Genomic DNA, 17,223 nt, shown 5'->3' on the forward strand with positions numbered 1-17,223 from the left:
CAAAAATTGCCCCCTTAGTGCCTAACGACGCTAGTTTAACCGCCTAATCTAAGAACTGCGCGCAGTAGATTTAACCTTAGTTGGTTGGTTAGGCATTTGGTATTTAAGAATCTATTTGCCCTCCTTATATATTATAGGAACGGGTTTTGGTTTAATTTTCGCGTCGCAGGGTTAGTGCAGCGGAAAACAGCTTAGAGGTACACTTTTTTATATGTAAAACTGTGTAGACATGCGCAGCCCTATACAAACCATAAACCTGTATTCGCTAGATAAGAGTAACTTGGAATTTTATTAGTAGTAGGTAAATATATAGATAAGGATATCTACTCTAATATCTATACTCTACTATAACTACTGTATCTATATTAACTATAGATCTATTAGCTCTATCTATATCTACTTAATAGATAAGGCAAGAAATAGAGATAGTATAAAAGAAGAATATAAAGGTATTATTTAATACTAGTAGGTTATAAAAGAAAGTATAGTAGGACTAGCTAGTAGAGAAAAGGTTTTATAAAATATAAGGATATACTTAACAGTAAAGAATAATAGATAATAGTATGATATAATAAGTATTATAAAAAGGATATAATAGCTACTAGTATAGAATAGTCTAAAGTTATAGAAAGGACTAAAGTAATAGAATAAATAAAAGGTATAGAACGCGCTAAAGTTATAGAACACTAACCCTAAAAAATAAAAAGTTATAGAACGCCCTAAAGTTATAGAACGCCCTAAAGTTATAGAACACCCTAAGCTTATAGAAGGCCCTAAAGTTATAGAACGCCCTAAAGTTATAGAACGCTACCCCTAAAAATAAAAAGTTGTAGAACGCCCTAAAGTTATAGAACACTACCTCTAAAAAAGAAAAAGTTATAGAACGCTCTAAAGTTATAGAACACTACCTCTAAAAAAGAAAAAGTTATAGAAGGCCCTAAAGTTATAGAACACTACACCTAAAAAATAAAAAGTTGTAGAACGCCCTAAAGTTATAGAACGCCCTAAAGTTATAGAACGCCCTAAAGTTATAGAACACTACCTCTAAAAAAGAAAAAGTTATAGAACACTCTAATATTATAGAACACTACCTCTAAAAAAGAAAAAGTTATAGAACACTCTAATATTATAGAATACTAACCCTAAAAAATAAAAAGTTATAGAACACTCTAATATTATAGAACACTACCTCTAAAAAAGAAAAAGTTATAGAACACTCTAATATTATAGAATACTAACCCTAAAAATAAAAAGTTATAGAACGCCCTAAAGTTATAGAACGCCCTAAAGTTATAGAACGCCCTAAAGTTATAGAACGCCCTAAAGTTATAGAACACTACCCCTAAAAAATAAAAAGTTGTAGAACGCCCTAAAGTTATAGAACGCCCTAAAGTTATAGAACGCCCTAAAGTTATAGAACACTACCCCTAAAAAATAAAAAGTTGTAGAACGCCCTAAAGTTATAGAACGCCCTAAAGTTATAGAACGCCCTAAAGTTATAGAACACTACCCCTAAAAAATAAAAAGTTGTAGAACGCCCTAAAGTTATAGAACGCCCTAAAGTTATAGAACGCCCTAAAGTTATAGAACACTACCCCTAAAAAATAAAAAGTTGTAGAACGCCCTAAAGTTATAGAACGCCCTAAAGTTATAGAACGCCCTAAAGTTATAGAACACTACCCCTAAAAAATAAAAAGTTGTAGAACGCCCTAAAGTTATAGAACGCCCTAAAGTTATAGAACGCCCTAAAGTTATAGAACACTACCCCTAAAAAATAAAAAGTTGTAGAACGCCCTAAAGTTATAGAACGCCCTAAAGTTATAGAACGCCCTAAAGTTATAGAACACTACCCCTAAAAATAAAAAGTTGTAGAACGCCCTAAAGTTATAGAACGCCCTAAAGTTATAGAACGCCCTAAAGTTATAGAACACTACCCCTAAAAAATAAAAAGTTGTAGAACGCCCTAAAGTTATAGAACGCCCTAAAGTTATAGAACGCCCTAAAGTTATAGAACACTACCCCTAAAAAATAAAAAGTTATAGAACGCCCTAAGCTTATAGAACGCCCTAAAGTTATAGAACGCCCTAAAGTTATAGAACACTACCCCTAAAAAATAAAAAGTTGTAGAACGCCCTAAAGTTATAGAACGCCCTAAAGTTATAGAACGCCCTAAAGTTATAGAACACTACCCCTAAAAAATAAAAAGTTGTAGAACGCCCTAAAGTTATAGAACGCCCTAAAGTTATAGAACGCCCTAAAGTTATAGAACACTACCCCTAAAAAATAAAAAGTTGTAGAACGCCCTAAAGTTATAGAACGCCCTAAAGTTATAGAACGCCCTAAAGTTATAGAACACTACCCCTAAAAAATAAAAAGTTGTAGAACGCCCTAAAGTTATAGAACGCCCTAAAGTTATAGAACGCCCTAAAGTTATAGAACACTACCCCTAAAAAATAAAAAGTTATAGAACGCCCTAAAGTTATAGAACACCCTAAAGTTATAGAACGCCCTAAAGTTATAGAACACTACCCCTAAAAAATAAAAAGTTGTAGAACGCCCTAAAGTTATAGAACGCCCTAAAGTTATAGAACGCCCTAAAGTTATAGAACACTACCCCTAAAAAATAAAAAGTTGTAGAACGCCCTAAAGTTATAGAACGCCCTAAAGTTATAGAACGCCCTAAAGTTATAGAACACTACCCCTAAAAAATAAAAAGTTGTAGAACGCCCTAAAGTTATAGAACTCCCTAAAGTTATAGAACACTACCTCTAAAAAAGAAAAAGTTATAGAACGCCCTAAAGTTATAGAATACTACACCTAAAAAATAAAAAGTTGTAGAACGCCCTAAAGTTATAGAACGCCCTAAAGTTATAGAACACTACCTCTAAAAAAGAAAAAGTTATATAACGCCCTAAAGTTATAGAACACTATACCTAAAAAATAAAAAGTTATAGAACGCCCTAAAGTTATAGAACGCCCTAAGCTTATAGAATAGCCTACAGGATTTTTTTAAATATTAATAGAATACCCTAAAGGTTTAAATAATCTATAGTTATAGAATAGCCTAGAGGAATTTTTAAGTATAGAAGGCTATAAAGTTATAGAACAGTGCCCCTAAAAAATAAAAAGTTATAGAACGCTCTTAAGTTATAGATCACTGCCTAAAAATCTGTATAGATTATCTTAAATCCTTTCTTAATCTTCCTATGCTATATATTAACTGCCTAAGGTACGTACACACACAACCTGTTCTTTTGTATATTTTGCGAGGATTGCTCCTAGCTCTAGCCCTCTCTATCTTGCAATTACTATATAACTTGTTTGCTATGGCCCTCTTTCTTCTATTAATAGTAGCCGTTTAGGCAGCAGTTTTGCAAATAAGGAGGGCATAATATCCCAATTTTAACTAAGCTAGCAACGGGCTTACGCTTAGTAGCTTGTAATAACAAGGCTACTTAACTACTTACACAACCTGGCCAGACAACTAAGTTATCTACAAAGGATTTAATCCTGCGCACTGTACAATTGCAATACACTAGCTGATAACCCTAACTTTAATAGGGCTACTAACGCTAATCTAGTAAGGTTCTGGGCCAAAGGCCTATTTGTATCTAACTAGTGCAGGCGGAAATCACCCTGTTCTAGCATGGATTCTGACTTAGAGGCGTTTAGCCATAATCTAGCAGATGGTAGCTTTGCGGCAATACCTAGTTAGATAGCCGTAAAAACTAATTATCTAAAACTGCGGTTCCTCTTGTACTAAGCGGTATTACTATTGGGGCAAGGTTATTAGTAGGGTAAAACTAACCTATCTTACGACGGTCTAAACCCAGCTCACGTTTCCTATTAGTGGGTGAACAATCTAACGCTTACCAAATTCTACTTTAGTATAATAGGAAGAGCTAACATTAAAGGATTAAAAAGCAACGTTGCTATAAACGCTTGGCTGCCACAAGCCAGTTATCCCTGTGGTAACTTTTCTAGCACCTCTAGCCTTAAATTTTAAGGGACTAAAGGATTAATAGGCTACACTTTTATGGTTTGTATTCACACTAAAAATTAAAATTAAGGGGACTTTTACCCTTTTACTCTACTAGAGATTTCTATTCTCTATAAGTCCCCCTTAGGACACCTGTGTTATAGTTTAATAGATATGCCGCCCTAGCTAAACTCCCTACCTAACAATGTCTTTAACCTAGATTAGCCTACAAAGGACCTTAAACGCTAGAAGTTAGGTAGTAAGGCCTAGCTCCGCTTTATTAAATAAGTAAAAAAACGATAAGGGTAGTGGTATTTCACTAGCGCCAAAGCTCCTACCTATTCTACACCCCCTATGTCTTTTTATAATATTAAACTAGAGTTAAGCTTAATAGGGTCTTCTTTCCCTGCTAATTTAGCTAAGCCCGTTCCCTTAGCTGTGGTTTTGCTAGATAGTAGATAGGGATAGTAGGAATCTCGTTAATCTATTTATGCGCGTCACTAATTAGATAACTAGGCATTTAGCTACCTTAAGAGAGTTATAGTTACTCCTGCTGTTTACCCGCGCTTAGTTAAATCTCTTCGCTTTAATATTTAGAGTACTAGGCAGAAATCACATTGCGTTAATACTACTTTCTAGCTATTACAATGCTATGTTTTAATTAGATAGTTAGATTCCCCTTATCTATACTAGTTCTAAGTTAGTTGTTAAACGTACGCTAGACGGCCAAAACCTGCTAAGGGTGTCTGCACCCTAGCGCTAAGAGGCGCCTACCTTGCAGTTAGTGCCCTTCTGCGCTAGAGGCTTCTCCCTAAGGCCTAACGTACCTAACCCTTAGAGCTAATCCTTTTCCTAAAGTTACAGATCTATTTTGCTAACTTCCCTTATCTACATTGTTCTATTAACTAGAGGCTTTTTACCTTAGAGACCTACTACAGTTATAAGTACGACCTAGCGTAAAAACTATTTCTTTAAGCAGATTTTTAAGGCTTATTAGGAGCGCACTAAACGCTATAAAAGTGCAGCACTCTTCTAGCTATTAAACCCTAGCTCTAGACAAACTAATTTTAGGGTAACAGACTATTAAGAAGAAAAGAGAACTCTTCTTAGGGCTCCTGCTAAGGTCTCCGCTCTTAGTTGCGTTGCCGCGGAGAATCTACATCTAGGTGCTAGAATATTAACCAGCTTCCCTTTTGAGGGCGCGGCGTAAGCACCAATATTAAAACAGAATTACCCTATCTCTTAGGATTAACTAACCTATGTCTAACTGCTGTTTACACGGAACCTTTCCCTACTTTAGTCCTTAAAGTTCTTATTTAAGTATTTACTACTACTACTAAGATCTGCACTAGAGGCTGTTCTACCTAGGGTTACCCCTAAGGCTTCGTCACGAGCCTCTACGCCTGCCTACTTGCTAGGGCTTAAATCTTGCCCTAGCGGCGGGGTATAGGTAACACGCTTAAGCGCTATCTATTTTTAGGGCTAGTTTATTTAGTAGGTAAGTTGTTACACACTCCTTAGCAGATTCTAACTTTTATAGCCACCGTCCTGCTGTCTAGATAAACTAACACCTTTTGTGGTGTCTAATAAGCGTGTATTCTAGCACCTTAACCCCGCGTTTAGTTTATCCCGCATTGCTAGTTCTACTTACTAAAAATGGCCTACTAGTAATAGTATATTCAAGTGTTCACGTTTAATTAAGTAATAAGGACTTCTTACATATTTAAAGTTTGAGAATAGGTAAAGGTTATTTTAACCCCTAGGCCTCTAATTATTCGCTTTACCTTATAAAACTAAATACGTTACTACTATTCTAAGGGAAACTTTGGCAGGAACTAGCTACTAGATAGTTTGATTAGTCTTTTGCCCCTATGCCTAAATTTAACAATTAATTTGCACGTTAGAACCACTGCGAGCCTCTACTAGAGTTTCCTCTAGCTTTACCCTATTTAAGCATAGTTCACTATCTTTTAGGTCCTAATAGCTATGCTCTTACTTAAATCCTTCTAAAGATATTAGGATTGGTTAATAGTGCACCCTAAAAGGGTTCCTACCTCCGTTTACTTTTATTACGCGTCTAGGCTTAACACCTAAACACTTGCATAGATATTAGACTCCTTAGTCTATGTTTTAAGATAGGCCGCTTATAGCTATTACGCTAGCATCCTAGTAGATACGCGGACCTTAGTCTAGGCTAGTTGCATGTCGTCTCCCCTATAAGGCCTCCCTAAAGGGAGGTACGTAACAGAGACCTTTATTTAACTGCCTAAACTAATGCTAGCCTGCCTATAGAAGAGTGCACTAGACAAAAGCCTAGATAAGTAACTACAGGCAAGTCTAGCTGCAAGCGCTTCCCTTTTAACAATTTCACGTGCTATTTAACTCTCTTTCTAAAGTGCTTTTTATCTTTTAATTACTCTACTTATACGCTATTAGTCTCTAGCTAGTATTTAGCTTTAGAAGAAATTTACCTCCTATTTAGAGCTGTATTCCTAAACAACTTAACTTGTTAAAGGGGCTTTACACGGCGAAGGCTAGCAACCACGTATAGGATTCTTACCCTCTGTAACGTCCTGTTCTAAGGAACTTAGACTGCTGCTAACGCTAAAGCGCCCTCTGTAAATTACAACTTGGACCCTAAAAGAGCCAGATTTTAAATTTAAGCTGTTGCCGCTTCACTTGCTATTACTAGGGCAATCCCTATTAGTTTCTTTTCCTCTGCTTATTAATATACTTAAGTTTAGCGGGTATCCCTACCTAATCCAAGGTTAAGAGCTTAAAAAGTATCTTGATAGATGCTAACAACCATAACAAGAGGCGCAAAATGTGCTGCGCTCTAGGCTAATGTGCTGGCTGCCAATTGTTTTAAGGCGAGTCCTAAGTAGAACAAACACCTAACACTAAGTAGAGCTTAAGGGTATAAATAACGCTTAAATAGGCATGCCCTATAGAATACTAAGGGGCGCAATATGCGTTTAAAGATTTAATAATTTACTAAATTCTATAATTTACACTACTTATCGCATTTCGCTGCGTTCTTTATTAATGCTAGAACCAAGAGATCTATTATTAAAAGTTGTAATTTATTATAGTGTTACTAACACTAACTATAATTATAAGTGGTTTTAGGGGATCTAATTAGTAGGCAAGCCTACTAAGGAAATAAATAGTACGCAAAAAACATAGGCAGAATTAAAGTAGACTGCTACTACTAATTAAGGCGGTAGTGCTTTAAAAATGGGTAATAATCCTTCCGCAGGTTTACCTATGGAAACCTTGTTACGACTTTTACTTCCTCTAAATAACTAAGTTTAACGAACTTTCTAGCTTAGGGTAGTTATTACTAACCTCCCTAAGCTAGTCTAAAGGCCTTACTAAGCTATTTAATTGGTAGTAGCGACGGGTGGTGTGTACAAAGGGCAGGGACGTAATTAACGCATGCTAATAACACGCGCTTACTAGGCATTCCTTGTTAAAGAGTAATAATTGCAATGCTCTATCCCTAGCACGACAGAGTTTAATAAGATTACCTAGACCTTTTAGTTAAGGTAAAGAACTTGTTAGCTCTGTTAGTGTAGCGCGCGTGCGGCCTAGAACATCTAAGGGCATTATAGACCTGTTATTGCCTTAAACTTCTATTAGCTTAAGCTAATAGTCCCTCTAAGAAGCTAGCGACTAGCTAAAGCTAGCCTAGCTATTTAGCAGGTTAAGGTCTTATTTATTATTGCAATTAAGCAGACAAATCACTCTACTAACTAAGAACGGCTATGCACCACCACCTAAAAAATTAAGAAAGAGCTCTTAATCTGTTAATCCTTATTTTATCTAGACCTAGTAAGTTTCCCCGTGTTAAGTTAAATTAAGCCGCAGGCTCTACGCCTAGTAGTGCCCTTCTGTCAATTTCTTTAAGTTTTAGCCTTGCGACCATACTCCCCCTAGAACCTAAAAACTTTGATTTCTTGTAAGGTGCTAAGCGAGTTAGAAAAAGAACATCGCCTGATCCCTAGTTAGCATAGTTTACGGTTAAGACTACGACGGTATCTAATTGTCTTTAATCCCCTAACTTTTGTTTACTAATTAATAAAAACATCCTTAGTAAATGCTTTCGCAGTAGTTAGTCTTTAATAAATCCAAGAATTTCACCTCTAATAATTGAATACTGATGCCCCTAACTATCCCTATTAATTATTATAGCAGTCCTAGAAACTAACAAAATAGGACCGCACGTCCTATTCTATTATTCTATGCTAACGTATTTAAGCAAAGGCCTGCTTTAAACACTCTAATTTTTTTAAAGTAAAAGTCCTAGTCCCTAACACGCCTAGTAAAGGGCATAAGGTTCTCTAGAAGGAAGGCCTGGCCGGACAAGTACACGCGGTAAGGCGGACCTGCCAGCTAGACCTAAGTTTTAACTACAAGCTTTTTAACTGCAACAACTTTAATATACGCTATTGGAGCTAGAATTACTGCGGCTGCTAGCACTAGACTTGCCCTCTAATTGTTCCTTATTAAGAGGTTTAAATTGTACTTATTCTAATTACAAGACCTAAAAGAGCCCTATATTAGTATTTATTGTTACTACCTCCCTGTGTTAGGATTAGGTAATTTGCGCGCCTGCTGCCTTCCTTAGATGTGGTAGCTGTTTCTTAGGCTCCCTCTCTAGAATTGAACCCTAATTCCCCGTTACCTGTTGAAACCATGGTAAGCTAATACCTTACTATTGAAAGTTAATAGGGCAGAAATTTGAATGAACCGTCGCTGGCGCAAGGCTATACGATCCGTAAAGTTATTATGAATTACTAAGAAGCCCCAAAGGGCGTTGGTTTTTTATCTAATAAATACACCCCTTCTAAAGTTAGGGTTTTTAGCATGTATTAGCTCTAGAATTACTATAGTTATCTAAGTAGTAAGGTACTATTAAATAAACGATAACTAATTTAATAAGCTATTCGCAGTTTTACGGTATAATTACTTATACTTAGATATGCATGGCTTAATCTTTAAGACAAGCATATAACTACTAGCAGAATTAACTAGGTAACAATCCTAATGCCTAATACGCCAAAGCGCACAAGCACTACCCCTAAAAGGAGGCGGAAAGTACGTGATAAGAAATCGCAGAAGCAATTCTAGCTACTAGCATAACAGCACACAAGGCACTAGTTACAACTAGCAACTAATTTAATTGCCCCCACTAAGTTTCTTAAGGAATGGTCCGCAACGAAGCCTAACAGGCGTTTCTGCGTGTTTAAACTCGCCACATACATGCCTTAAGTAGAGAAAACCTACGCTTTACTACGCTTACTAGGAGCGGATGCTAGGCAGGGCTGTCCCCTAAGATCTGTTAAATAGTTTAGCAGTGCTAGCCATCCACAGACCCTAAATTTTGCCCACTACTAAAACTTTAACAGTAGGACTTTAGGTGCTAACCACAAAACTAGGCGCAATAGCAGGGTTGCTTTAGTATATAGGCCTAGGCCTGCCTAGTTAAGTAGAAGAGCAATCTCTAAGCCCCTGATTACCTACTAATTGGAGCGAATCCAAACTAGGCAGAAATCTAGAAAACAAGGCTAGCTATTATAAAACCAAAACTTTTAAATTTAGTCTAACTACCACTAAAACAGGCGCAGAGCGCTAATAATAGGGAGTTGTAGGGAGTATAGACACGGACACGAGCAAAAATTGCCCCCTTAGTGCCTAATAACGCTAGTTTAACCGCCTAATCCAAGAACTGCGCGCAGCAGATTTAACCTTAGTTAGTTAGTTAGGTATTTGGTATTTAAGAATCCATTTACCCTCCTTATATATTATAGGAATGGGTTTTGGTTTGATTTTTACGTCGCGGGGTTAGTGCAGCAGAAAATAGCTTGGAGGTACACTTTTTTGTATGTAAAACCGTGTAGACATGCGTAGCCCTATACAAACTATAAACCCGTATTCGCTAGATAAGAGTAACTTGGAATTTTATTAGTAGTAGGTAAATATATAGATAAGGATATCTACTCTAATATCTATACTCTACTATAACTACTGTATCTATATTAACTATAGATCTATTAGCTCTATCTATATCTACTTAATAGATAAGGCAAGAAATAGAGATAGTATAAAAGAAGAATATAAAGGTATTATTTAATACTAGTAGGTTATAAAAGAAAGTATAGTAGGACTAGCTAGTAGAGAAAAGGTTTTATAAAATATAAGGATATACTTAACAGTAAAGAATAATAGATAATAGTATGATATAATAAGTATTATAAAAAGGATATAATAGCTACTAGTATAGAATAGTCTAAAGTTATAGAAAGGACTAAAGTAATAGAATAAATAAAAGGTATAGAACGCGCTAAAGTTATAGAACACTAACCCTAAAAAATAAAAAGTTATAGAACGCCCTAAAGTTATAGAACGCCCTAAAGTTATAGAACACCCTAAGCTTATAGAAGGCCCTAAAGTTATAGAACGCCCTAAAGTTATAGAACGCTACCCCTAAAAATAAAAAGTTGTAGAACGCCCTAAAGTTATAGAACACTACCTCTAAAAAAGAAAAAGTTATAGAACGCTCTAAAGTTATAGAACACTACCTCTAAAAAAGAAAAAGTTATAGAACGCCCTAAAGTTATAGAACACTACACCTAAAAAATAAAAAGTTGTAGAACGCCCTAAAGTTATAGAACGCCCTAAAGTTATAGAACGCCCTAAAGTTATAGAACACTACCTCTAAAAAAGAAAAAGTTATAGAACACTCTAATATTATAGAACACTACCTCTAAAAAAGAAAAAGTTATAGAACACTCTAATATTATAGAATACTAACCCTAAAAAATAAAAAGTTATAGAACACTCTAATATTATAGAACACTACCTCTAAAAAAGAAAAAGTTATAGAACACTCTAATATTATAGAATACTAACCCTAAAAAATAAAAAGTTGTAGAACGCCCTAAAGTTATAGAACGCCCTAAAGTTATAGAACGCCCTAAAGTTATAGAACACTACCCCTAAAAAATAAAAAGTTGTAGAACGCCCTAAAGTTATAGAACGCCCTAAAGTTATAGAACGCCCTAAAGTTATAGAACACTACCTCTAAAAAAGAAAAAGTTATACAACGCCCTAAAGTTATAGAACACTACACCTAAAAAATAAAAAGTTATAGAACGCCCTAAAGTTATAGAACGCCCTAAGCTTATAGAATAGCCTACAGGATTTTTTTAAATATTAATAGAATACCCTAAAGGTTTAAATAATCTATAGTTATAGAATAGCCTAGAGGAATTTTTAAGTATAGAAGGCTATAAAGTTATAGAATAGTACCCCTAAAAAATAAAAAGTTATAGAACGCTCTTAAGTTATAGATTACCGCCTAAAAATCTGTATAGATTATCTTAAATCCTTTCTTAATCTTCCTATGCTATATATTAACTGCCTAAGGTACGTACACACACAACCTGTTCTTTTGTATATTTTGCGAGGATTGCTCCTAGCTCTAGCCCTCTCTATCTTGCAATTACTATATAACTTGTTTGCTATGGCCCTCTTCCTTCTATTAATAGCAGCCGTTTAGGCAGCAGTTTTGCAAATAAGGAGGGCATAATATCCTAATTTTAACTAAGCTAGCAACAGGCTTACGCTTAGTAGCTCGTAATAACAAGGCTACTTAACTACTTACACGACCTAGCTAGACAACTAAGTTATCTGTAAAGGATTTAATCCTGCGCACTGTACAATTGTAATACACTAGCTAACAACCCTAACTTTAATAGGGCTGCTAACGCCAATCTAGTAAGGTTCTAGGCCAAAGGCCTATTTGTATCTAACTAGTGCAGGCAGAAATCACCCTGTTCTAGCATGGATTCTAACTTAGAGGCGTTTAGCCATAATCTAGCAGATAGTAGCTTCGCGGCAATACCTAGTTAGACAGCCGCAAAAACTAATTATCTAAAACCGCGGTTCCTCTTGTACTAAGCGGTATTACTATTAGGGTAAGGTTATTAGTAGGGTAAAACTAACCTGTCTTACGACAGTCTAAACCCAGCTCACGTTCCCTATTAGTAGGTGAACAATCTAACGCTTACTAAATTCTGCTTTAGTATAATAGGAAGAGCTAATATTAAAGGATTAAAAAGCAACGTTGCTATAAACGCTTGGCTGCCACAAGCCAGTTATCCCTGTGGTAACTTTTCTAGCACCTCTAGCCTTAAATTTCAAGGGACTAAAGGATTAATAGGCTACACTTTTATGGTTTGTATTTACACTAAAAATCAAAATTAAGGGGACTTTTGCCCTTTTACTCTACTAGAGATTTCTGTTCTCTATAAGTCCCCCTTAGGACACCTGCGTTATAGTTTAATAGATGTGCCGCCCTAGCTAAACTCCCTACCTAACAATATCTTTAACCTAGATTAGCCTACAAAGGACCTTAAACGCTAGAAGTTAGGCGGTAAGGCCTAGCTCTGCTTTATCGAATAAGTAAAAAAACAATAAGGGTAGTAGTATTTTACTAGCGCTAAAGCTCCTACCTATTCTACACCCCCTATATCTTTTTATAATGTTAAACTAGAGTTAAGCTTAATAGGGTCTTCTTTCCCCGCTAATTTAGCTAAGCCTGTTCCCTTAGCTGTAGTTTCGCTAGATAGTAGATAGGGATAGTAGGAATCTTGTTAATCTATTTATGCGCGTCACTAATTAGATAATAAGGTATTTAGCTACCTTAAGAGAGTTATAGTTACTCCCGCCGTTTACCCGCGCTTAGTTAAATCTCTTTACTTTAATATTTAGAGCACTAGGCAGAAATCACATTACGTTAACACTACTTTCTAGCTATTGCAATGCTATATTTTAATTAGACAGTTAGATTCCCCTTATCTATACTAGTTCTAAGTTAGTTGTTAAACGTACGCTAGACGGCTAAAACCTGCTAAGGGTGTCTACACCCTAGCGCTAAGAGGCGCCCACCTTGCGGTTAGTACCCTTCTACGCTAGAGGCTTCTCCCTAAGGCCCAACGTACCTAACCCTTAGAGCTAATCCTTTTCCTAAAGTTACAGATCTATTTTGCTAACTTCCCTTATCTATATTGTTCTATTAACTAGAGGCTTTTTACCTTAGAGACCTGCTGCAGTTATAAGTACGACCTAGCGTAAAAACTATTTCTTTAAGCAGATTTTTAAGGCTTATTAGGAGCGCACCAAACGCTACAAAAGTGCAGCGCTCTTCTAGCTATTAAACCCTAGCTCTAGATAAACTAATTTTAGGGTAACAGACTATTAAGAAGAAAAGAGAACTCTTCTTAGGGCTCCCGCTAAGGTCTCTGCTCTTAGTTACGTTGCTGCGGAGAATCTACATCTAGGTACTAGAATATTAACTAGCTTCCCTTTTAAGGGCGCAGCGTAAGCACTAACATTAAAATAGAATTACCCTATCTCTTAGGATTAACTAACCTATATCTAACTGCTGTTTACACAGAACCTTTCCCTACTTTAGTCCTTAAAGTTCTTATTTAAGTATTTGCTACTACTACTAAGATCTACACTAGAGGCTGTTCTACCTAGGGTTACCCCTAAGGCTTTGTTACGAGCCTCTACGCCTGCCTACTCGCCGGGGCTTAAATCTTGCCCTAGCGGCGGGGTATAGGTAACACGCTTAAGCGCTATCTATTTTTAGGGCTAGTTTATTTAGTAGGTAAGTTATTATACACTCCTTAGTAGATTCTAACTTCTATAGCTACTATCCTGCTGTCTAGATAAACTAACACCTTTTGTAGTGTCTAATAAGCGTGTATTCTAGCACCTTAACCCCGCGTTTAGTTTATCCCGCATCGCTAGTTCTGCTTACCAAAAATAGCCTACTAGTAACGGTACATTTAAGTGTCTACGTTTAATTAAGTAATAAGGACTTCTTATATATTTAAAGTTTAAGAATAGGTAAAGGTTGTTTTAACCCCTAGGCCTCTAATTATTCGCTTTACCTTATAAAACTAAATACGTTACTACTATCCTAAGGGAAACTTTAGCAGGAACTAGCTACTAGATAGTTTAATTAGTCTTTCGCCCCTATGCCTAAATTTAACAATTAATTTGCACGTTAGAACTGCTGCGAGCCTCCACTAGAGTTTCCTCTAGCTTTACCCTATTTAAGCATAGTTTACTATCTTTTAGGTCCTAATAGCTATGCTCTTACTTAAATCCTTTTGAAGACATTAGGATTAGTTAATAGTGCACCCTAAAAGGGTTCCTACCTCTGTTCACTTTTATTACGCGTCTAGGCTTAACACCTAAATACTTGTATAGATATTAGACTCCTTAGTCTATGTTTTAAGATAGGCCGCTTATAGCTATTACGCTAGCATCCTAGTAGATACGCAGACCTTAGTCTAGGCTAGTTGCATGTCGTCTCCCCTATAAGGCCTCCCCAAAGGGAGGTACGTGATAGAGACCTTTATCTAACCACCTAAACTAATACTAGCCTGCCTATAGAAGAGTGCACTAGATAAAAGCCTAGATAAGTAACTACAGGCAAGTCTAGCTGCAAGCGCTTCCCTTTTAATAATTTTACGTGCTATTTAACTCTCTTTCTAAAGTGCTTTTTATCTTTTAATTACTCTACTTGTGCGCTATTAGTCTCTGGCTAGTATTTAGCTTTAGAAGAAATTTACCTCCTATTTAGAGCTGCATTCCTAAATAACTTGACTTGTTAAAGGGGCTTTACACAGCGAAGGCTAGTAACTACGTATAGGATTCTTACCCTCTGTAACGTCCTATTCTAAGGAACTTAGACTGCTACTAATACTAAAGCGCCCTCTACAAATTATAACTTAGACCCTAAAAGAGCTAGATTTTAAATTTAAGCTGTTGCCGCTTCACTCGCCGTTACTAGGGCAATCCCTGTTGGTTTCTTTTCCTCTGCTTATTAATATACTTAAGTTTAGCGGGTATCCCTACCTAATCTAAGGTTAAGAGCTTAAAAAGTGTCTTAATAGATACTAATAACTATAACAAGAGGCGCAAAATGTGCTGCGCTCTAGGCTAATGTGCTAGCTGCTAATTGTTTCAAGGCGAGTCCTAAGTAGAACAAACACCCAACACTAAGCAGAGCTTGAGGGTACAAATAACGCTTAAATAGGCATGCCCTATGGAATACCAAGGGGCGCAATGTGTGTTTAAAGATTTGATGATTTACTAAATTCTGCAATTTACACTACTTATCGCATTTTGCTGCATTCTTTATTAATGCTAGAACTAAGAGATCTATTGTTAAAAGTTGTAATTTATTACAGTGTTACTAATACTAACTACAATTGCAAGTGGTTTTAGGGGATCTAATTAGTGGGCAAGCCTACTAAGGAAATAAATAGTACGCAAAAAACATAGGCAGAATTAATGTAGACTGCTACCACTAATTAAGGCGGCAGTGCTTTAAAAATAGGTAATAATCCTTCTGCAGGTTCACCTACAGAAACCTTGTTACGACTTTTACTTCCTCTAAATAACTAAGTTTAACGAACTTTCCAGCTTAGGGTAGTTATTACTAACCTCCCTAAGCCAGTCTAAAGGCCTCACTAAGCTATTTAATTAGTAGTAGCGACGGGCGGTGTGTATAAAGGGCAGGGACGTAATTAACGCATGCTAATAACACGCGCTTACTAGGCATTCCTTATTAAAGAGCAATAATTGCAATACTCTATCCCTAGCATAATAGAGTTTAACAAGATTACCTAGACCTTTTAGTTAAGGTAAAGAACTTGTTAGCTCTATTAGTGTAGCGCGCGTGCAGCCTAGAACATCTAAGGGTATTACAGACCTATTATTGCCTTAAACTTCTATTAGCTTAAGCTAATAGTCCCTCTAAGAAGCCGGCGACTAGCTAAAGCTAGCCTAGCTATTTAGTAGGTTAAGGTCTTGTTTATTATCATAATTAAGCAGACAAATTACTCTACTAACTAAGAACGGCCATGCACCACCACCTAAAAAATTAAGAAAGAGCTCTTAATCTATCAATCCTTATTTTATCTAGACCTAGTGAGTTTCCCTATGTTAAGTCAAATTAAGCCGCAGGCTCCACGCCTAGTAGTACCCTTCTATTAATTTCTTTAAGTTTTAGCCTTGCGACTATACTCCCCCTAGAACCCAAAAACTTTAATTTCTCGTAAGGTGCTAAGCGAGTTAGAAAAAGAACATCGCCTAATCCCTAGTTAGCATAGTTTACAGTTAAGACTACGACAGTATCTAATTGTCTTTGATCCCCTAACTTTTGTTTACTAATTAATAAAAACATCCTTAGCAAATGCTTTCGCAGTAGTTAGTCTTTAATAAATCTAAGAATTTCACCTCTAATAATTAAATACTAATGCCCCTAACTGTCCCTATTAATTATTATAGCAGTCCTAGAAACTAACAAAATAGGACTGCACGTCCTATTCTATTATTCTATGCTAACGTATTTAAGTAAAGGCCTGCTTTAAACACTCTAATTTTTTTAAAGTAAAAGTCCTAGTCCCTAACACGCCTAGTAAAGGGTATAAGGTTCTCTAGAAGGAAGGCCTAGCTAGACAAGTACACGCGGTAAGGCGGACCTGCTAGCTAGACCTAAGTTTTAACTACAAGCTTTTTAACTGCAACAACTTTAATATACGCTATTAGAGCTAGAATTACCACAGCTGCTAGCACTAGACTTGCCCTCTAATTGTTCCTTATTAAGAGGTTTAAATTATACTTATTCTAATTACAAGACCTAAAAGAGCCCTATATTAGTATTTATTGTCACTACCTCCCTATATTAGGATTAGGTAATTTGCGCGCCTGCTGCCTTCCTTGGATATAGTAGCCGTTTCTTAGGCTCCCTCTCTAGAATCAAACCCTAATTCCCCATTACCCGTTAAAACCATAGTAAGCTAATACCTTACCATCAAAAGTTAATAGGGCAGAAATTTAAATAAACCGTCGCTGGCGTAAGGCCATATAATCCGTAAAGTTATTATGAATTACTAAGAAGCCCTAAAGGGCGTTAGTTTTTTATCTAATAAATACACCCCTTCTAAAGTTAGGGTTTTTAGCATATATTAGCTCTAGAATTACCACAGTTATCTAAGTAGTAAGGTACTATTAAATAAACGATAACTAATTTAATAAGCTATTCGCAGTTTTATGGTATAATTACTTATACTTAGACATGTATAGCTTAATCTTTAAGATAAGCATATAACTACTGGCAGAATTAACTAGGTAACAATCCTAATACCTAATACGCC

General features: G+C 36.2%; 3 non-coding genes across 3 annotated transcripts; all 3 read right to left on the bottom strand.

Moving 5' to 3' along the window:
* Window positions 1-243: 243 nt before the first annotated feature.
* Window positions 244-7,056, bottom strand: IAQ61_008586. The gene has a single exon (XR_010715521.1). It is a non-coding gene; the product is annotated as a 28S ribosomal RNA (ribosomal RNA).
* A 165-nt stretch (window positions 7,057-7,221) lies between these two features.
* IAQ61_008587 lies at window positions 7,222-9,018 on the bottom strand. Its single transcript, XR_010715522.1, has one exon. It is a non-coding gene; the product is annotated as an 18S ribosomal RNA (ribosomal RNA).
* Window positions 9,019-15,402: 6,384 nt separating this feature from the next.
* IAQ61_008588 lies at window positions 15,403-17,199 on the bottom strand. The gene has a single exon (XR_010715523.1). It is a non-coding gene; the product is annotated as an 18S ribosomal RNA (ribosomal RNA).
* Window positions 17,200-17,223: the final 24 nt, after the last annotated feature.

This window comes from Plenodomus lingam (assembly GCF_022343315.1).
Source record: "Plenodomus lingam strain CAN1 chromosome Unknown contig_35, whole genome shotgun sequence".
Taxonomy (NCBI): Eukaryota; Fungi; Ascomycota; class Dothideomycetes; order Pleosporales; family Leptosphaeriaceae; genus Plenodomus; species Plenodomus lingam.